Raw genomic sequence first — 23274 nt, forward strand, 5'->3', positions numbered from 1 at the left:
ACATCTGTGGGCGAAGGCGCTGCCGGGGCCACGGGGGCAGAGCCGGTACTCTTCTACCTGCCCTGTTCTCCACAGGGAAAACAAAGCACTCAAGAAAATGAAAACTTGCTAAGAGGGAGATCTAGGGAAAGCATGTCATGAAAGGTAAAAAAAAGGTACATACGTGGCGCTATTAATAGATAATTTGTGGCAGGTAAGTCGTGATAACCTTTCCCTGTATTGTTCTAAGGTTGCAGGCAAGCCTAGGCGTGCCTTGCTGAGGGCTGAGTGAATGCTTAATTTGTGGGAGTACATAAATTTCCAAGTAAATCTTTTGCATAAGAGAGCACTCAGAAAAATGACAGCTAAAACTACGAAATTATAACAAAAATACTGAACTGCATGATGAAGTAATGCAAAGGGAACCTAAACACAAAGACAGGGGAAAGAAATGGCCAAAGCAATCTGCAACACCTCACTCTACTCCTGTGTCTCGGCTTTTCAGGAGTGCCTCAGAGTTAAAGCTCTACCTGTGCTAAACAGAGTTTTCCTGTTCTCAGGAAGTTAACAATTACAAGCAGAGGGCAGATGAAACGGGCTGGCAACTGAGCACAGTGCTGATAAGGTGAGCAACTAAGCGCACTGCTGCTCCCTGAGGAGAAAAGGGCAGCTGCTGAACTTGGGAAGCACCCAGAGGCTGAGACTCAACATGGAGTGGCTGCTCCCAACATGGGAGACATCTTCTGGACCTGGTACACAGATGTTTGCCCATGGAAGAACGATGGGAAAATCTAGGCTATGTGGTATGTTCTGGTTTTGTCATATTGCCTTCTCTGTCAATACCAGTGTCAATTGTTATGTCTGTCAATATGCGGTGTGTTCTGGTTTTGTGATATTGCCTTGTCTTCAATCCTGGTTTGGGGAAGAGCAATTAATTTAGTCTCATTTGGATCCCCAACCTAAACAGTATGTATTTTAATGTACATGTTTAAGGAGAAAATCTACACCACAGCTGCTCCAGCTAGTCAGATTAGCTGCTAAGATGTGCCACATGGTGCAATAACGATCACTGTAATGGGGTCCATATGATGGAGTTGCTCTTGATCTGGATCTTGTACAACCTTGCAAAGGGCTGGGGATGTCCATGCCCAGTGATGCTGGGCTGAGGGGCACCAGCTGAGTCCAGTCAGGTTGGAGAGGCACTCTCTGCCTGCTGGTACACTGCTGTGTGTGTATTCACAGGTGGTCAGCAGCACAGCTCCATCCAGCTCGATAGCTTGCACACACGTGTGACACCGTTGCTTCAGCAATGGGTTGTGGCTTAACTCGAGCAGACGTATCATTGGAATCAGGAGTGCCTTCCCTGAGCCAGGACCCAGTGCCTGCCCAGAGCCCAGGGCAGACCTGCAGGGGTTGCTGCATGGCCACTTGCTGCAGCAACACAAGCCCTGTGGCTACAGCCTATACTACATGTCCAGTGTGCCCAGTACATAAAAATCTGCTCAGCTCTCCAAGATCAATTTGCTCTGTGTGTTTTCAGGTGTGTTGCTCCCTCCTGCCAATCTTCATTCACCTCCCCTCCCCTTTTGCCTGGAAAAGGAGAGGCAGAAGGGAAATGTCTCGTGCATGTGGTACTATGCCAGCATGGCAGCAGCCTGTGGCTGCCTGGTAGGATGGGTCTTTACTGGGAATGGGCAGGATGCTAGCATGATTAGAAAAGGCATGTGGACTTCCCTACAGCTGTTAGACACAATTCTGCTGCTGTAGGACAACCCTCAAGACTTATCAATATCTTCTGCGTGAACCTCATTAATTCCCAACATCAATTTGTTGGGATGAAAATCCTCTGGATGAAAATCCCTCACAGCTGCTTTACAGCTTCTGCTCCCAACCTGTGAGGAAAAGTGCAATAATTGTGCAGGGGAGGGAGAGACCCATCTTCTGCCAGCTTCTCAGGCTTGTAAGCCACATCATGATAGCCTCTTTGTGCCTTGCTGATACTGCAGTAGAAGTAAGAAGACCCTGCTATTTCACAGAGCTCCTTGGAGTCTCAGCTGTGGCTATCAACTCCAAGACCTCCAGGCAGAAGGAGGGGATTTATCTTAGAGCTTATTTAGGCTTAAGACGCTGCCTAACCAGATTTAGGGAGCAGGAACGTCTCATGGCAGTCTTGCTCCACCTGGTAATGAATGCTGCTCTCAGAGGTGCACTAGATAGGCAAGGGAGAAAATCCAGCCAAGCTGTTTCTCTCTTCGGTTTGGATAAGGAGCCCATTCAAGATCTCTCAGATTTTCCCAACAAAGCCTAGTTGGAAAAGACCATGTTTCTGTGAAAATATTTACTTTTGCCAGTTTAACATTTCCTGGTTGCAGTAGCATTTCACAGAAGACTCTGGAGAGACCTGGCTGCACATCTTAATCAGATATAGTTTTTGTCAGTGCTGTATTCCATGTCATTGTCTGGTCTTTGACAAGTTGGAAACTGAGGCTGCAGTGGTGAGATTTGGAAGTAGAATAGCAGCACATTGGTACTTGGGTTATGGAACCAGCTCAAATTTAGTTTACCTGGCAGCATAGACAAGGTTACTGGCTGTCATGGGAAGGTTGTACAAATACTCAATTTTCCACAGTTCTAACATTTTTACAAATCATGTTAGCCTGGTACAAACCTAAGAAAGTCAATTACTGTGTTTTATTGACACTCCAAGGCCAGAGGACTTAGAAGAAACTCAGTTATCAGTTGTAGCTGCCAGGTATAGCTATCACAGAAAAATGATGGCTCTGTGACAGCACACCTAAAGTTACTGTATCATGTCCCCCATGTCAAATAGAGCAGTGGAAAATTTGATGGGTCCTCCCTCTGAATCTGCCTTTGTAGATTGGCTGATATAAAGCAACAGAAACCAAACCTTTTTTTCATTGTTGCACAAGAAATAAGAATAAAAGCCTTTCTTGTATAGGCATCACCTTGAGAAAACTCAGTCTGTTATTCACACATTTTCCCCTCTCAGAGATGAGGTTTCCACAGGGCTCAGAGTGAGGTGGATGCTTCTGAGGAGGCCAAGTCTGCCCTGGTGTCACCTGGTCCCAAGTGCACTGCACCAGACTTTTGCAGGTCTCTGGGAGTGGGCTTCTGATTAACACACGGGTCACAGAAGGGACTGGGGCCCATGGAAACTTGGCATTTCAGTCTCTTTTCAGCATGCAACCTTTGTCACAGAGCACAGGTTTCAAGGGCAATGTAACACTTGCGTATTTACTTACTGCAAATGGAGGAGGTGCCGGGTTGGACAGCATACAGACTGTAAAGTCAAACATTAATTTAATGCAGACATCATATAACTTCATACTGGCTTGGGAGCGACTAATACATAGGGATATTAAAAGTGAGAAAGCACCTAAAATACATAAAGGTCTTCTTTCAACGAAACACCAATTTACTTACAAATTGTTAACAACCTTAAAAACACAGAGACCAAACAACAAAACTAAAACATGGGTATCAGGTAACAGAGGGGAAATTTTGTGAATCTTAAATAGGGCTTAATTTTGTTCCAGTTCTCTTTCAACAAATGCATTTGTATTTCATCCTGCAGGGCCACACTTGCTTTGGAAAAGAGTACAGGCAGATCCAGAGGGGCTACTGTGGAGGCTTTGAAAATTTTCCATTCCCAGTAAAGAACCTGCATCTGAGCACATGGGGCTATTAGGAATATGTTTAGACCCGTCCCTAAGCAACATGTCGAAATTACCTCCCCAGGAAATAGTCACAGCACTGATCTCTGACAGGAGCTACATACCCTTCTCTGGAGCAGAAGGACTAGCAACTACCTGCTGCTAAAAAGCAAGTGGGAGGGAGAAAATAATTGCTGTGAGCTGTGGAAGATATTTATCACAGTAAAACAGCAGAGACCTGAAGTATGAATTGAGAGCGCTATTTCAACAGTGGCCTGACTGCTGCACACATGGGGACATCTCTCCAGTTGTGGGTTTGATTGGGTGTCTGGGCTCTTGGAAATCCTACCTGGACATGTCAGCAGTGCAAGATCTACTGCCCTGCCATACCTACTCATCCTTTTGTTCCATAATTTAGTACCTTGTGCTGAGCTTTCAGATCAAAATGCCCTGTAGATATTAATCTATCACAGAATGAGTCCTCAGCACTTGACAAAATACTTCTCTGGATGATAAAAGAGATGGTAAGGAAACTGAAACATTGCTGCTAGCTGATCCCAGAGCTGTTTGGCTTGTGGTTTCACTGGATAGGAGTTTCAGTCATCACTATTCCCTTAGAGGGAGCAGGCCTTGCAAAATACACAAGATACATAAGAAAAGTTGCTCATGATTCACAGAGAAACCAAATATTGATGGGAAAGAACATTTGCAAGCAGTTTCTGTAGAGCTGCTAACAAAGAATTGGAAACACTGATACAAAATCATGTATCAGGCTAAAAAACACCCTACAAAAAGAAGCCTTTTTTCAAAAAACAAACCAACATATCCCACCTTTCTTGTTCACTCCCTTATTTGTAGCTTTTTTTTTCAAACATAGTATGATGAAACATTATCATCCAAAGCTTTCAGGGAGTATTGCCTATTTTTACTCTATCTTATTTTGTAAGACCACACTACACTAGTGATTTGGCAACTTCACACTGTGGACTAGTATTTCAAAACAATCTCTTCTTCTGAACACACAGCTGTTAAACCACTTTTACATGTATTGCTGCATTTTGTGATGCCACCCACAGTCACTCTTAGGAAAGGACCTGGGAAACTCAATGTTTTAAAATCGGGGATGTACCTACCCCATGGGTTTGATTTTAATGTAAGAGTCAGCTACGCTGCTTCTGGGATTCGCTGATGGGACAATTTTATGTAAACAGGGAGAAGCTCAGGCTTTGGTGCTGCTGATTTAGTCAGGATCCTCACTGGACAGATAGGAGGGGTATTTGTGGTCTGAATGCTTTAGCAACGTCTTCCTCTTATCCCTGGACCCTTGTATCCAGTTGTAGAGACCAAGTGCAGAGGGGCAAATGGACAGGTCTGGGAGGATGCCTTCAGTCATGGCACCACAACTGCCTGGTAGGCACACCTGCCCTGGCAGCCATTGGGGTGGCACTGGCTGCAGGTAGCAGTGTCTATGGGGCATTGGTGTGTAGGGACCATGATATTAATTGATTTATTATCTATTATCCATTATATATCCTTTTGTCAAGATAAATGAGATTTTAAAATGCCTTGTAAGAGCTGACTGGACATGTGGAACTCTAAAAAGTTAGACTTTCTAATAAAAGAGAATACATGTGTTGTTAACAATACTTTAATTCTACTTTCTTGGCCATTAACATTGGAACTGATACTAGCTTATAGCCATTTTAGCATTGAGCATTGTTCTTACACTGTCCTTAGCACCTTATGTTAAATTTGGGCAAATATTTGCTCTCAAATTCAGTTCCTAACATTTGATGACATAAAGAACCTTCGTTAGACTCTACAAGTGCAGCTAGTTGCTTTGAATGAATCCCTGGAGACAAATAATGTTTCTAATTTAAAATAACACTTAAGAAGATAGTACATACAGAGATTTTATAGCTGAATGGAAAAGACTGCATCTGAATCAGCCTTTCCAGAACATACTGCCAAGATGATGAATGAAATATTTTTATTCTTATTTGCTTTACTCAAAATCTCAGAGGAGATATTGATACAGATCTCTGTGAGGCCAGTTCCTGAGGACTGTACTCATGTATTTGGAAGCCATTATTTACTTAATTATCTCCATGCAGTCCAAAACATCCCAAAGCTTCAGTACACAGTTGCTTTTTACAGCACATCCACCTCATCACCAAATTCAAGTCACAAGAAAAACATTAGTAGAGGAATGGGATGAAGATCTGAAGGTCGGACCCACACAGTGGACCTCTTGCTTTGTGGCTTTCCTATCATCTGCCAGTAAGAGGTGTCTGGCTGCCTCTCACTCCTCTCTTTTGGTGGAACCCAATGAGGAGTTCCTGCCTAGAAATAGCAGAATGGCTAAGACACAGCTGCAGGTAGATGGGCTACCACAAAAACACGAGTTAGTTGAGAATGCCAAGGATAGAGTGAGTGACTTGATAATTGTCTGAAAGGAAGTTAAGAGAAAATAACGGAGATTAACTGATATGGTTCAGGAGGAACAGGATATTGGGAACTGCTTACAGGGTGAGTGATAGATGCAGAGGAAGCTGGGATAGAGCTAGAAGGCATCTTGTGGGTAGAAGAGATAAGAGGAAATCCAGTTTCTGAAGGGCAAAAAAAATAGGATGGGCAACCCAGCTGCTGGAGTGAAGTAAATTGTTTTGGAGGGACAGCTGACAAGACATAGTAATGCTTGTGAGAAGGGAGAAAATGAGGGTTAAATCGGAAAGAGGAAGTAGCAAATACAGGATGTGCAGATGATGGCTCTGAAGGAGTGCCTGTGAGTCAGGTAAAATAATAGCATACTGGAAGTACATAACCGAAAGGACATCTAGTCCCTGGGTGAAGGAAGAACTGGTGTGTAGTATGCTTCCAAGCCATGCATCTGGCACCACTGCACTGGGCGCTGCAGCCACACTGCTCAAAAGCTGAAGAAATGGAGTCCATCTAGAGAAAGAAATGGAAAAGGGTGGGAGAGAATAGTGCAACGGAACCTGATCACATTAAAACAGGGATATTAGGAACAAAATTCATTGTGTGGTTTAGCTGGAAGGATGCAAACTATTCAAGAGGGACTGGTGGGAAAACTGAAGTGATGGGAGCTCAGAGGTTTAAAGATCAGAAAATAAACTGCCTATGGGGATCTGATCAGTGAGGGAGCATTTTTGTTACCAGGGTGAAGTCTGGCTTCACTTTCAAGAAGTCAAGCAAAGCTGTAAGGCTGAGAAGGTAGAAGGCTAACAGGGACATGGGACATCGAATGACAGTCACTGTGCTGAGAAATGAGAGCTCTTCAGGGCAGTAGGAAAGTGCCTGAGGTGCAAAATTTTTCGAGGAAAACAATGGGGAGCAGTGTGTCAGCAGGTGGTTGGTTGAGCAGGGGGAGGAAAGAGAGGCAGTGCTGGGTGCAATCTGCATGGACTTGAGCTTGTTAACCCTTACTGACAACCAGGGGTGCAGTGTCAGAAACGGGTGGGCACCATGGCTGCAGCGGCGGCTGGGCATGGGCCCCTGCCAAGGCAGCAGGGAGGGCTGGGGAGGGCAGGTCTGGCTGCTGCCAGGGTGAAAAGAGGAGTGGGAACTGCAGGGATAATGGTTGAGGAAGAAAAATGTAAAATGAACCTTTTTCCTATTTATGATAAAATATACCCTCAAGCAGATTTTCATACTAATTACAAATGTTTGTACAAATGGCTCCTAGGAGAACCAGAGATACCCTCTCTACAATAGCTACATCACATGTGCAGACAAAATATGTTGTTAAACTTGGTTTTTTTCTATGTAAGGACTAAAACCAGATATCATTTACTCCTATGCACACACAACCAGTAATAGTTTCTGCTTGTAGAGTTCCCATCTATTGTATGAAAACTGGAGAGCTGAGTAACACAATGTTCTGTACCAGAAAACTGCAGCATTCTATAAGTTCCCCAGAGTAATCTTATGGTACTTCTATTTTTTAAACCTTCTTGTAACAGTGAAAGTAGATTTATTTTTCCATGCAAAAAAAAATTATTTAAGGCAAATCTCTAATGCCTACTCTGAAAAGCACATGGATGCATTTTCTGAGCTCAGTGGCAAACTGATCTTTAATCTAGCTGTTCTGAAGCAAACAGCATGGCTAGTGAGAAAATCATGATTCAAACTCCCAAGTCACAAAATTAATCTCACTCCGCTTAAGATTTTAGAATTTAAAAGCCTTTCACCAGATTATGCAGAATTCACTTTATAATATTTCATTTTAGGCAGACAACATATTTTGAGAGCTGATATACAGAACCCTGCTCTACTCACTACTATAAAGACAGAAGCTATTCTATACATGTAGTTCAGTGAAAAAAAAGTTCTATCTACTTATAAACACAGTCACAGATATTTGTGGTTGGCTGGGTCTCAGTCTGGCTTAACTGCAGACTACAATCCAGAATTGAGGATTGGATTTAATTTATGTTAGAACTGGAGTTACACCTTGTGCTCTCATTAGTCTTTGCACATGATGGAAGGACTCTCAGGACCAGCTTGTTCTTGCAAGTCTTCTGCTTAGAACAAACCTTCTCAGAGAACAAAAGTTTACACTTGAGTTTAGCTTCATCTGTACTGGAGTAAGATCTTATAATACTAGAATTGTAGAATTACAGAATAATTTGGGTTGGAAGGGACCTTTAAAGGACACCTAGTCCAGTCCCCTCAGAGAATAGATATATCAACTTGATCAGGTTAATCAGATCCCTGTCCAACTTGAACAGTTGTAGGGATGAAGCATCTAACATCTCTCTGGGTGACATGTTCCAGCATTTTACCACCATCATCATAAAATTTTTTTTCCTTATATCTAGTCTGCATATTTTATCTATAGATATAGGTATATTAGATATAGATATATAGATACAGATATATCTATTTACCCTTTTATACTTTAAAACCATTACCCATATCCTATTGCAATAGGCTCTGCTAAAAATCTGTCCTCATCTTTCTCCCTTTAGCTACTGGAAGGTGCTATAAGACCTCCCCAGAGACTTTTCTTCTCCTGGCTGAACAACTTGAACTCTCAGATTTTCCTCATAGGAGAGATGATCCAACCCTCTGATCATCTTCATGGCCTTCCTCTGGACTTGCTCCAACAGGTCCATGTCCTTCCTTTGCTGAGACCTCCAGAGCTGAATGCAGCACTCCAGGTGTGGTTTCACAGGAGTGGAAAGGGAGAATCATCTCCCTTGGTCTGTTGGCCACATTTCTCTTGATGCAGCCCAGCCTGTGGGTGGCTTACTGGTTTCTGAGAGGACATTGCCAGCTCATGTCCAACCTCTCATCCACCTGCAAACCCAGGTCCTTCTCCACAGAGCCATTCTCAATTCCTTCATCCCCCAGCCTGTCTTGATACCAGGGGCTTCCCTTACCCAGGTGCAGCACTTGCACTTAGTCTTCTGCCTCATGAGGTTCCTATGGACCCCTTCTTGGTCCCCAGGATGAGGATATTGAAGAGCACTGAAATTTTGCCTGTGTTGTGGACTCCTAGCTGGTTCATTTTTCTGAAAGAGACATCCGTACAAATGGATGTCACAGACCACTGTGAAAGGAGATGATGAATCATATTTTAATTATTATCAAGACTCCAAGCATCACCAGCTTATGAGAAAGGTTTTAGAAGATGCCTTAGTAAAGATTGTTAGTCAGAGTCTTTGTCACTCCATTTATCACCATCAAAATATCGAATTCAGACCCCAAATTCTTGGTGTCCTGTCTCCAAGTGTGCAAACCTGTTAGCAGGGTTTTTTCATGATTGATTGTACTTTCCTTCTTTTTTTTTTTTTTTTTTTTTTGCAATCTATCACCTGAATCTAGACATCTAGACTGAAACTCGATTGGTACCTGAACCTGAAGTATTCTAGTATTCTGCAGTGATAATTGGTATTTCCTTTTGGGTTTTCAAATCCTCTTAATGGTGTACATTTCCTTAGCTTTTTTTGAATGAATCCCAGCTTACTTGTTTTTCACATGGTGGTTTTGCCTCCTTTGGCATACAGTCAGCTCTGAAGGAGGACACTGGAATGATTTATGTCAGAAATAAAAAATAATACTTGGTTTCACTATGCTTATTGTGACCATTTTGAGTGATAAAATAGCCATTTATCTAATCTAACACATTAGTCAGATACTGGTTAAAAATGTAGGGATGGGAAACTGAGTGTCTTGTCCACTTCTAAAGATTTTTCTTCTTATTAAAGGACAATACTGTCTCTAGACAAAATGTACCAGCAGCAAGCACCATTCATTATAAGAAAAGTCAGAAGGCTGCCATATATTTAATTATTAAAATTGAAAGTGGCTCCAGATCATGGAAAGTGTTTCCATACCTTCACCCTTTGCTTGGGCTGGCAGTGGGGACACCAGACTGCTCAAAAGCAAAGAACTGCAGAGAACAAGAATAGGTCCAACACAATAAGGAGCAATGGCTCTGCTGTGTTTTGTCCGGTGCCAGCCAAGGCTGCTAAAAATTTCCTATTTGCCACTTATGCTTGCTTCTTAGAAGAGATAGATTATCTCCTGCTAGACACTGGGTCTGTTTGAGCCAAGGTGAGAATTGCCATTGCAGCATCTTTTGCAGAGATACAGCACGTAGCCGGCGTGAGCCTGCCCTTCCAGCCGGCACCAGCTCTGGCCAGCCTCAGTCCTCTCTGCAAGCTCACTTCCAGGCTGGGGCACGGATTCAAGAGCTGCACCTGAGAGCCTGCCACCAGGCAGATGTCCTGTGATCCTCCCTTCACCCCAGCATTCACTCCCAGCAAGGACACAAGGATGCTGGGAGAGCTGCCAGAGCCTGCCACCCTGCCTGGGCTGAGCTGTAAGCCCAGCACATCCAGGGGAAAGGTAAGGTGTTTCTTCACCAGAGGCCACTCTCAGGAACGAAGGCAACTGCATGTTGGAACACTGTCACTCCTTGACACAAACAAGTGAGGCCAATTCAGCCAATCTAAATAAACATATAGAATAACAGAGGGAAGAAAAAATGCACCTTTTGGATTTGCTGCTATTCTTCCTGTGTACATTTGACAGTTAGATGCTATTACAATGGATGCCATGGTTCAGTTATTGATTGAATCCAAGTTGCTGAGCTCATTTCTTGTTCTTCACTGATGTCACTTTATTGATAGGTTTGATTGATTTGCTTGTGGTTAAGTAAATCATCAGTAAAATTCTTTTTTTTTTGCAGTGCTAAACCCACTAAAAACACAATCAAGGCAGAGCATCGATGAATATAAGCTTGTGGAATCACACTGTGTATGAGCTTGAAATTCCAGACTGTGAATCAATCTGTGTGGCAGAGCCTTTAGTGATCCTTTGTACAAAAATGGAGTAAGCCTTGTTGAAACTTCATTCTCATCAATGTGTTAGTCAATGTTTTGGGTGTAAGCGTCTTGCTGGTTGCTTTATTTGTTAAGGAACAGTAAATAAAATGGTAGTGTGTAGCTCCTTTTGTGTGCAGATCTCTCACCTGTGATGCTGTATCTCTGAGGGGAGAAGCAAAGGAGAGATGGATTTATAAGCCCAGAGTTGTACCAAGGAATTGCTACCGATAAAACAAAGTTCACTCCATCCCTGTTCCTTCTATATGATAATTGGAAATGGAGGCAAGGGGTTGTATTATCTTAGCTCTGCTAAAATTCCTCCCTTGCCACCTGTACACCTATGTGAAGTAGAATATGCAAGGAAGGAAAGAAGATAAATGATGCTCCAGAGAAGGTGAAAGGAATTCTCATGGCCTCACTAAAAACACATTCCTGGGAAACCAATTTCTAGAAAATAAATTTTCTATTGATTTCATTCAGGTTGAGTGAAGAAGGAAAAGGTGGGACTACGGCAGTCACTCAAAAAGAGGTTTCAGCCCTATCATATTTTGATGACATTCTTGCAGAAATCTGCGTCTCCAAGATCCTTTTTGCCTTGTGAATAAGATGCTGAAGGAATATCCAAGATAAATGTCTGCATTTCTAACCAAAAGAAAAATACCGTGCTCAGTCATGTAAATTCATGTGTTGGTCAGAATTCACTGACATCCCTGGGATATCAGATCATGGGTTGACACAACGTCTTTTAACTTAACGAGTCTGCATTCTTCATTAAAACAAATTAGTTCCACTAGAGTCAAGGCAGAGGTACTGTTTCAGAGGGCTTCACAACAGACCTTCAAGCACTGTGATTAATATCAGGAATAAGTTGCTTTGTCCCCTCTGAAACAAAACCTAGAAGTGCTATAGCAATTAATGTTTATATAAAACCTTAAATAATGCGTATACCATTTATAAAACTTTTATTAAAGCCTGTATTCCAGGCAGTACAGATATGTACATATCTCAAAAAAAAAGCCCATGTGAAAAACACGCCTTAGCTCCCTGCAGCCACAGAAGAGCTCACATCTTTATGACTACATGCATCTCTGTGCACATTTGACACAATTCTCATGATTTTGTGCATATATGTGTACACCAAACTTGCAGTATCCCTTTTTAAAAAGTATTTATAAGTAAAAAATATTTATTATATTTTTAAAAATTTAGAATGTTTATTTAAATAATTTTTACAATTACTAAGCCATAGGAGTATCAGAGTGGACTTTTTCTTCATAAGACATATTGCATGTACTTTGCCACATTGTCACTCGGATGATAAACCCACAAAACACAGTGGGCCAGAAACAGCTTGTCAGAGCTTCTCCTCACAGCTTCAGATTTTAAGGCAATGGAGTTGCACTGATGTTTTTAACAAAGTGCTTATCTTTGCTGGACTACAAGAGAGGGGCATAAATAATACTTTTTTTCTGGAAGTCTGAAGATAAGCAAGTTAATTTAAACTACCAAGTATAATGTTTCTTGCTATATGTTCTCAAGCACAAGGGCAATCCAGATTTTGCTGTATTGCTGTGATGTGTGTTTTACTTATTTGGAGGATAAAGGAAGAATTTGGGGTCATTTGTTAATCCACAAATTTTTAAAAAAATATTTTCATAAAAGAAAGTACAGATATGAGTCTTCCTATGCACAAAAAGAGGTACAAAGTAGGACAGAAGAGACAGAGAAGGTCCTCTTGGCTAGGGCAATCTTGTCAGGCTAGTTTAACAGGGTTAAAAAACCATCCTAGTGTAAATAAATGGGAGCGCTATAGCACGTGGCTTCACAAAGCACAGCCTGCAATTTACTGAACCCCAGACAAAATACACTATCATGCAATGCTGCCCTTGCCACTGAGCCCTAGTGCTATGTCTCCCCATGCATCTGGTACCCATTGCCATGGGTACCAGCTGACAGAATGACCTGCTTCCCAAAGGTACTGTGGCATGACTGCTCCCTGCAGTGCTGTCCCCTCCAGCTCAGGCATAGATGGGAAGTCAGAGCACCTTAAATTCATCTACACATCAGAAAATTGATATACAATTGACTCACAATTCAAATAAAAATATAAGAACAGTGTTATTATTTCAGATATTTTGGGGCTCCTGTAGCCCAGTAACCGGTTTGCAGCAGTGATGAAAAACACCCCTGAAAAATAGCAACAATAGGATGAACATAATTGATCTTTTCTGCAAGTCATCTCCCAGCCTCCAACCATTTTCAGCTCAGGGGTCTCCTCCAGACTGATCTAGATTGCCCAGTGGTGGACCTCTCTTCCAAGTACTTGCCCATTCTTCCCTTGAGTGTCTGAAAAAAATTGCTGCAACTGTCATACCCTTCAGTAAAGAGTTTCACAAATCCAGTATTTGCTGCATGAAGAAATATCTCCTTTTATTCTGAAAACGGCTCTTAAATCTTTGTCTAACAGTCACTACCTCTTGCACTGGGAGAGACTGTGAACAGCTCGCCCCAAACCACCCACTTCACACCACCCCTGGTGTTTATAGACCTGAATCAAAGAAACCCCCGTGGTGGTCTTTGCCTGAGCTTGAGCCTACTCAGCCTGAGGCTGACTATCACATGAGTTTTGGCTACTTTTTTTCCAAGAGATTAGGGAATTTACTAAAATGATCTTGTTGCCCAGGGCCTCAGCACATCCTTGTGGCAAAACTTCAGCCCTCATCCACTAGCTGGACATTGAGCACAACAGCCACACAAAGCTTGGTGTGGGCCACTGGTCTTGAATATTTAATTGCCAGAGTGTGAGTGCTGAATTGCTCTCTTCATGGTACTTTGCAAAATAACAAAGATTTTGCTTTACCTGGTGTATTAAGTTTTGGATATTATAGGTAAGATCCCCTCATTCTTCAATGCACTCAGTAGCTTTTCATTGTATTACCTGACATCATGTTTCCCTTCCATCACATCATTCTGCCACATTTCAGTTTTCCTTATGGCTTGCTTTCAGCTAGTTTTAAGTAAGCCAGAAAACAGAACTTTTAATGGTCATCAGCACAGCAAGCACTCATATTTATTGCTTCCTGCATATACCTGCATGTGATGTTACTAAGTAAGTTTTTCAGTTACCCTCTGAAAGCAAAAAACTCAATATGAGTTCAGTCAGCAGACTTTTTTAAAAGCTGGCTTCCTAAGGAACGATTTCTACAACTCCATATTTTTGCTATTTTAAGTTCTCTCAGTAAGTGGGCTGGAATGGAAATCCTGCGTGATCAAGCAGATCTTGTTCAGGTGACATACCTTCAATTGATTTTACATCCATTCATCAGAAGCATTTGCTTTAAAAATTGATTTTATGTCCAGCTATAACACAAGCAAATATGTTTAAACTGGATACCCCGTGTTTACATGTGCACCAGATGGCTCCCTGGTTTACCTCCCATACTGGGGCAGGGGGGCATTTTTAATTATTTACAGCAGGGGCAGCTCATCATAACCACATCTGTAAAAATCAGCTTGGCCAGTCATATTCCTCACAGATCTGTGAAGCAACCCAAAAGCATATCCTGCCCTACTCACTATGCAGACCTTCCAAGCATCTTCTCCCCTGCTGAGGCAGGGCCACCCAGCCCTGAGAGTAAGTAACAGCATCCTGAAGAAGAGCAGCTGGTGCCAGAAATGAATATGTGCAGAATGGTGGGATAAATCAGGTATCAATACCTCAGGCTAATTGACAATCAATTAAAGATAATGCCTAGGAAAGCTCTCATGATATTGCAAACACAGGGCTGAAAGTGGTAGATAGAGAAGGCTTATAGCTCTACAACTTTAAATAGAAGATGCTGATATTTTTTCTCACTTATTTACTTACTTATGATTTACTATGACTAGTGATTTTCCAAAGCAAATTTAAGATGATAGTATAGACCAGAAATAACTCCATGGCAGCACACTCAATGGGGGTGACTTGATCAGCATCATTTCTACTGACACAGGTGTTTCCAAAACACCACAGTGGCAGCAGACACAGCAGAGGAAGATAATACTGCTGTAAAAGTGCAATGCAGTGATACCCCTGTGAGTCACCACTCATGGTCTTTCCCCCCATTCCCAACCCATCACAATATTGCTCTGCTTTCCCCAGGTACCTGTTGGAGGAGCACTCTTAAATACCTCACATAGCTCCCCAGGATCCCTCTGAGAGAGATTGCTGGAGAAACAGCTTGGACCTGAGAATCACTTATGGATGACCTCATGGGTGGCTTTGCAAAGCCAGGGCCCTGGTTCTGTGGCAGAGCTAGTCTCAAGTTAGTAATTGCATGTTTAGCATATTATGCAAGCATTTATTCTTGCTTTTTCACAAGTATCAATTCTTCTGCTTTGTGATAGCCACTTCTTTGCTCCCTGATTACACATGCCACAGGAGCACAGGTCCCATTGGCATCAGCATTCTCCCCCAGCCTGGCCTGCCCCGCAGCAGTGACCCTGTGCTTCCTGGGTTAGGACCCGTACACTGCTCAAGCCAGTCTCCTGGATTCAAATTACTAAGATCAAAAGTTCAGCAGGTTCTATGCTCAGTCAGTCTATTTAAGTGTTTATTTGTTCCTGTAACCTGCCAGGTCTTCACAGGTCTTAATGATCCCATGAGAAGATCCTTGCCTTTCTTCAGAGCTGGCTTGACTTGTGCAAGCACAAACTGAGGGGCTGCTTTGGAGGGAGAGCAGAGACAAGGGGTTAGTGAAAGATCGTGAAATGCTGTTGGAGCCAGCAAATTGCCATTAAAGAATGCTGCCTGCTTATGTAGAAAAACTGGGTGCCAGCCACTCACCAACCCTGTTATTCAAGTTCTGCAGCCTGCAGCAAAAGGCTCCTAGAATTAGCTCTCCCAATCTGGTGGTGAGACACTTCTGATGTCTGAAATTAGTTTGCCTTGGGGTTGTTAAATACCTGCTCCATGTGATTGGGCTAATTAAAAGTTTTTAGCCAAACAAACCCCTGTTTGTGAGGGTATAAGAGCTAAGAAGATTATATGTCAGTTAAACTAGACATAACTGAGAAAACAAAGTTGCTGCTGTTAATTCTTAAAAATGCTACCCTACTGTGTGTGGGTGAATGGAGTGGATAACAAAATTAACAGGTGAAACAAAAGTCTCAGATGACAAGTATATCCCATCAGAAAAAGTGCTTCCTTGAATTCAATATTGTGATGTAACAGCGAAATATATTTATTCTACATACAGATGGCAAAACCAGCTTTAGTAAAAATTGGTCTTGATCTCCTGTACTTGTAGGTATTTTCTATTATTCTATAGGTTTACTACTATAGCTCATTGACTAAACAGGTATATACAAATAGCCTCAGAAGCTGGCTAAGCACAACACAACTCCACACTTTGATCAGAAAGATTGTCTTCTACTACACTGAGAAACTGGATGGGTCTCACTGTTGTACTGTCCAGCTGGGAAGTCAGTGCCTCTCAAAGACTTTCTACCCTGTCCTTCCAGGAGGGGTCTCAGTTAAAAAGAATCAGCTTCTTTTACATTTTCATAGCAATCAGAAGTCAACTATTTTCTTCTTCCAGTAGGGAACTGCAAGCAATTGCTTCCCCAGTAAGAATAGGCATGGGAAAATAGAACTTGGATCCATAGCATATTTGTATTGCACAAATGTTTCCTCCCTACAAAGAAAAACCCACCAAAAACCACAAAACCCAGGCCATTAGAGCCTCTAGATTCCTTCTTCTCCCCCTCTGCAAATAGACTCATGTCTTATGCTTGCTTAGAAATTCTTGACTTTATTCCCAGTGAAACTGTTCAGTTCAGCAGCAGCCAGCAGCCCTCTCCATCAGCATCTGCTGCTACCTGTCATTTTGTTTCACTCCTTCCTGGGCAGACATCCCATGGATCCCAGGTTTTTATCTTGATGGCTTCATTTTCCCCTACCAGCCTCATTCTAGAACACCTGCTAAAGCTGCTAGCACTAATTATACTTTTATTTGAATGCAAATACTTTGCTTGGGGACATAATAAGTATACATCTGATTTTGGAGCCTCTGAAAGAGCTGTTGAGCTGATCAGTGCCAATGAGGAAGGGAAAGATGTAAGAACTACCTCTACAGAAGTAAGCGAAGTCAAACCTCGTTAGTGAGCATTACTAGGTGCTGGAATGGAAACCAATTGCACCTTTTAACTTCCAGAACAGCTGACACACTTTAGACCCATATCATTTAAATACCAAACAAGAGGGCAGATCATCACTCTCACAGGCACAGACCGAGGGTTAGGGTGAGCTCTGGGTCGTACCTTACACACAGCGTGGGTGCAGTCGTTTGGTTTTGGCAGGCGACACAGCATCCTCCTCTGGAGGCAGCCAGCCCCTGTGCCAGACAGCTGTTCTGGGTGCCTTTGATTTACTAGCAAAGATGTAGCTAATGGGGAACAGAGATAGAAAACCAAACTCCTTATTTAACAAGTAAAATAAAGAAATCTTTTACATCTGGAAATACTGAGGCGGATGATCAAATAATTAGCACTGCAAGTTTGTACTGCCTGCAGCTAGAAGAACTGCTCTCTGTGGAAGCAGGAATGTGGTCGAGCCTGCAAAAACGTGATAAGGGATCTGTACCTAGGATTTTTGGATGGTCTGCATACGTCACAGGTAAGTTTCCACAGAGTTGAAGGAGCATTCAGGACTGGACTCCCACGAAAAAAACTCCCTACTCTACCCAGCTGAGGATGACTTGACAATCAAGTGCCAGTGCCACATTTTTACTCCTTCTGAGGAGGTGTAGCAAAACCAAAGGTGTAGAAACAACCTTTTTTTTTTTTTAATATCACAAGTTGACCCCAGAAACAGCAATAAGAAAAATTCTTTTTACTTGCTTTTCTCAACTAAATAAAAAAATCAATTTCAGTTTAATTTTTTCCCCAGCACTTTAGAGGTTCCTTCAATTTCCACATGAGGTGCTCACAATTGAAAATTGGAAATATTTCCTTGGAATTTTAATTTTTATACAGATCAGTCTGTTTTGCAAACTCAACTCAAACTTACAGATAGTTTTATTTTTAAAAAATCTTCACTTTTGGTAAGTATGTAAGCTGTTTACACATATTTTTGTCCTAGCTAGAATTCTGATGAGCTTGCATATTGTAAGGGGGAAAAGTATGGGTATGGATTTCTATGCTGATGTTTCACCACACGTGTGGGCTGAGGCTGGCTGTATGTATGAAGTACAAATGTAGTATAAACAGATCTTGGTGATCTAGTTGAAGTACTAAATAACAAATCTCCTGGCTCTTTTACAGAAGTGGATTCAAGCAGTTCATAGGTTCCTAGGTTGCTGCAGAAGATCACAGCCTGATCACACGTGTATGACGGCATAAACAGATGAATAATAGCAACTGCATTTTCAGTCCCACCCACATTTCATCTTATTTTTTAAATCACATTACACCTACACACAATGCTTGGCTAAGATTGACAAACACAGACTAGGAGAAAATCAATATGTTGTTTTCTGTACGTGTGTATTTCAGGAGGAAATAATATCTGGGAGTTTTCCCCCCCTTTTGATTGTTTTTATTTTCAAGGAGATAAATCTGAGAAAACAAGCGATGAAAGTCATTAGTTGTCATGGGATTTCAAATGCTGAGTCCTTACACAAGTGTAGGTAAGATTGGACTAGAGTAGGAGATAGTTGACTTATTCCAAAATATTGCTGCCTGGCTTCCCCATGGGCCGCTGTCAGCCCCAGCACATGCCATGACCTTGCCTCTGTTGAGAACTGGAGGAGTACTGGCCTTGACTTGAATGGAAGCAGGACCAAGCCCTACTCAGACAGTTTCATACGCTGCGTGTCGGATGTGCGTGCCAGTGTTATGCAACGGGGTGAAAAATGAAAACCTGTCAGGCACAGAACTGGTGCACTCAAGGACATACTGTTACTTGTTTTGCAGCTTTGCCACTACACTCTGCTTTGCCACAGGGATTAACCACGTGCCATTGATAGCTGCCATGATAAAGTCAACCAAAACACTTCATTTTTTAAACTTTCAGAACATGATATAAACTTTTGAGGGAAGTAGCTTGCTTGGCCTCAAGTTTTTATTAGAAAAAAAATTTTAAAATTAAACTGGGAAAACATTTACTGTTTTCCAGTCTTCTTTCCCCAGTTTTTCCCTCCTTTGTCCTTCAGCTCACAAAGCAGCAGATTGAATTCACATCTCAATTCCTTTATTAATTATTTTTTCAACCAAGTGAGTAGGTATTGTAAGTTGCCAACCTTTGCTTTCTGGAAATTCTTCGGTGTATTACTGCATAGCAGAGTGGTGTGACAAGGATAAAGAGATTAGAAGTAATTTCATATAACTCCTTCTGTCAAAATCTGCAGAGAGCTTTTACTGGTAACTCTGAGTGTTGCTGAAATTCTTCATTAAAAACTTTCAATATATGTGCAGGAAATCTCTAAGCTCTAAGACACAAAGTAACCAAAACAGAGGGAGAGAAGGAATATTAAATCAAAGTCTGAATAGAGAGGGAATATAAAGAAAAAAAAACCAACTTGCCTCACTCAAGTACTACAGTAATAATGCATGTTATCTCCAGGGGGTTTGACATCAATTCAGCTTTGAAAGCCAGAAAGCCACATGCTGTTTTTCACCAGTTTCAAGTAAGTGGGCATAACCTGTGTAGACACAGGCTCTCCTTACTGGTCTTAGACTGCCCAGGTGGCTGTGGCCTGTTTGATGGTCACTGTCACAAGCTGCCTTGGCTTACACAAAACTCAGACTGTGTTTTCCCTGTTTGTTGTATCAGCACACTTCACATGCTGCCTAGACAGGTGAAATCTGGCCAGTAGATGAAGAATGTTTCCTAGTATGGGGGTCAGGTACAGCTCCTAGTATTGCCAGTGTGAGAAAGCAGAGGTGAAGCACACAGAGAAGAAGGAACTTAATATGATCTGGCCAACAAAGCTGGGCCAGCCTACAGACCTGGTAAAAAAGCTTTGAAGATGAAAAGAGGGTGGTGGTTTGCATTCTCTATGATTGCTCTATTAAATGAACAGAGAAATGGACAGACATTAAATGATGTCAGTCCTGCATCTTTTCAAATGTTACTATTGTGTTACAAAGCAATCATCAGGTATTGCAGGTCCTCCTCAGAGCCTGTGGCCTCACAGAACAGAGAAAGTGCAGATGAGCACAGGAGCATGAAAGGGAAAGCACTGCTACCACCATGGATTAAGAGAAGACTATAATTGCTTTGTCCCCTATTTGAGGTGCATACTCTTCTATTTTTTTGGGAGGCCCTTTTCTCTCTTGGTCAATCATTCACCCATTAGTTTCCGCCTCAGGTTTGCTCAATGAAGGCTGTAGCATAATCAGCCCAATCAGGACAGAAGTTTTCATCCTTATCTTCAGCCATTTGCTATGAATGAAGGAGATTGCTCGATGTGCTTCATTTCTGACCCTGGATTCCAAGCTGGTTGACCAGGGGATGCCTTCCCTCTGCTATCTGTGGCATCCAGTGCAACAAGTGTATCTCAGTTGTCCATTTCTGCTTTAAAAAGAACTAAATCTTTGCCAGTATGCACTGGCTAGGAAATGTAATGCATTCAGGCTTTGATCCTGCACCTTTCTTGAATCACAGTTGCTTGGGACAGGAGGGAAAGCAGCCCCATTGTACAGCTGTGCCTCAGCCCTAGGCTGCCTGAAGGCAAAGCGCAAAGGAGAAACACAGCCTTGTGTGGTGGGCAACCCTGAGTTCACAGTCCCATCATCTCAGTCTCTGATCAATCTCCTGTTCCTCACCCAAAACCAGCTTAACTTTGGGCAACTATCACTTGTAACTGTCATCCACCAGGAAAAGGAGAGTAAAACACCTCAACAGCACAGGGTGAATTTGACTTCTGCCTTTTTACAGGCCACTTTAATAAACAGATCTCTAGAAGAGGTGCACTGTGGTGGCCAGAGCCATGCTAAACATATTCCCTAAGCAAAGAAATGTCTAACCCTAGTACACTTAGCATAAGTAATCTCCTAGTCCTCAGCACACTTCTCACTATGTGTCTTCCTTCTTTACCCCCCTATCTTTTCTTACCATGCAGAGGACACCAGGCTCATTTATGTTTTCATCTGTTTTTTAAGTTGTAATGCTGTCAGTGAAAGAGGCTTGCCCTGCAAGGTTTTGGTCACCCGTGCTGCTTGGCCAGGCTTATCAGATCTCCAGCTGACCAGCGGGGATGCATGTGGGACCACTGCATCCTCAAACCAGCTCCTAATTCAGCACAATTCAGACTGGGAGTGACTCCCACCCATGAGGGAGGGTTTGCTCCTCCCTCTCTTAGCCCATGAACATGCAGGGATGGGGATAAAGCACAGAAAGGGGCCACGGCACAGAAATGACAACCCAGGATCTCCCCTTCCCAGCCCAATACCTAACCAGCCACTGGTGATGGGGATGCCTCTACTTGTGAGTTCTCCTCCTGGCCCCACAGATCCCTGACTATACAGTGGCAGGGGACTAGCATCTCCCCACCCCAGCCAGCCACTTATTTCTGGTGTACCCCAACACAGCTCTACTGCCCAGGAGGGACAAAAGCATTGCAGGGCTTTCCTTGGGTACCCTCCAACCTGACAAGTGCCAGGTACCACTGCCCTCACTCCCATGTTTCACCAAGTGAAGGGGCCAGCCTGGGTCTGGGTGGATCTTGCAGATGTGTGCACGGGGGGTGAGTGGTGCAACGAGCTTCTCCCCTGGAGCACCTCATATTTGGAATGTGGTTGCTGCAAATTTGATCTCACACTGCTCTGGACCCTCATGGCAGACACACAGCGGAGAGGGTGGCCTTGCTCCTGCAGAGGAGCTCAGACAACAACAGTGGCTGCTGTCCCCACCGTTCTGCCAGGGGCAACGGAGGTGACAGCACCTGATGCACTGCAGGAAAGGGGACCTCACAGCTAAGGCAAATAAAGAGACTCTTGATTACAGCTTTCTGCCTTTGGTCTGCACATGGATCTTGTGTATCACTGGCCAAGTCATTTAAACCAAGATTTTACAGATGGTGACCAGTGGCATGTTCCTTGTTCCCAGATGGGAACATTTTCTGGACTGCAATTTGCTTGTGGGAGCAATGAGCACTTAGAGCTGCAAGCGAACTGTTTGGGAAATGCATCTTGAAAATGTGGATCTTAAGCAAAAACTAAGTTTTCTGGAAAGTAGAGTCGTGAGGTGAGCAGTGTGACTGACTTATACTAGTAGCTGAAGTGCAAATAAAACTAGAAAAGAGAACAATTTGTTTTGCCTCGAGGCATACACTGAATTTTTGAATTCTTTACCCCATTTCTATAATTAAATTTGGTGATATTTTCTAAACGAAATTCCACTCTAAGTAAAAAAAAAAAAAAAAAGCGATTGCACAATTTTGAAAACATGGAAATAACATATCAACTTATTTGTATGTGTGTTTGTGATCACCCAAAACAACCTCTTAGCTTGACATAAGCCTATAGCTAAGCTTGTTTACCCTTAAGTACACTGTTCAGTGAAGATGACCTTTAGCTAAGCAAGTTCACCTGTACCTGGCCCTGGCATCCTAAACTGTATAATCAAAACTATGGCAAACTTAATTTATATCCTCTGTCCCTATTTTTAGTAAATAAATATCAAATGGTTGTTATGCAGATTATCTCATTACTGTTTGTAAGTATTATATTATAGTAATGAGCACCACTAAAAAGCCAAAGAGTAATAAATCTCTCTTCAGAGCACAGGAATTCAAGATCATGAACCACTTACATCCCAAATGGCAGGAGAAAAAAAAATTAAATATTTAAAGTTCATTGTCCACCCTCATTTCTATGGATGGCATATGGCAAGGCTCCTTCAAAAAAACCTCATCACCAGTGAACATGTTAAAAAGCCACAATCATGCTATAATAATATATATAACAGAAGGCAAACTAGGATTGTGCAGACTATAAATCTGGCACTTCATATTTTTATGAGTAGGATATATCTACACATGGTTTCCTAAGCTTCCCTGTATATTTTTTTGTGCAAACTGAAACCCAACCCCAAATTCCATCATGAGGCATCCTACTGATGTGTGTGTCACCAGAGGGGTAGCACATGATATTTACTGCTTGGACTTCTGTTTCACAAAGGAACAGTAAGTGACAAAGGCAGGGCAGCAGCAGAGAAAGAGGGAAGGGGAATGAGTGGGGGACTCCTTACTGCTTCTTGAGGGAAAGTTGGAGTGGTGAATACC

The 23274-nt window shown here is 42.4% G+C and overlaps 1 protein-coding gene and 1 long non-coding RNA gene across 7 annotated transcripts in view; one reads left to right on the forward strand and one right to left on the reverse strand.

The window, feature by feature from the left end:
* Nucleotides 1-23274, reverse strand: part of RBM47 (RNA binding motif protein 47) — a 76508-nt gene that overhangs the window by 41414 nt on the left and 11820 nt on the right. The gene's annotated exons all lie outside the window — the stretch shown is intronic.
* LOC140683925 (uncharacterized) lies at nt 5-11128 on the forward strand. Of its 4 annotated transcripts, none has more exons than XR_012055572.1 (3): nt 5-193; nt 485-782; nt 10267-11128. It is a non-coding gene; the product is annotated as an uncharacterized lncRNA (long non-coding RNA). The 4 variants fall into 4 exon arrangements; XR_012055573.1 differs by having other exon boundaries at nt 5-155; XR_012055574.1 differs by having other exon boundaries at nt 5-155; nt 540-782.

The sequence above is a fragment of the Taeniopygia guttata genome, chromosome 4 (genome assembly GCF_048771995.1).
Source record: "Taeniopygia guttata chromosome 4, bTaeGut7.mat, whole genome shotgun sequence".
Lineage (NCBI taxonomy): Eukaryota > Metazoa > Chordata > Aves > Passeriformes > Estrildidae > Taeniopygia > Taeniopygia guttata.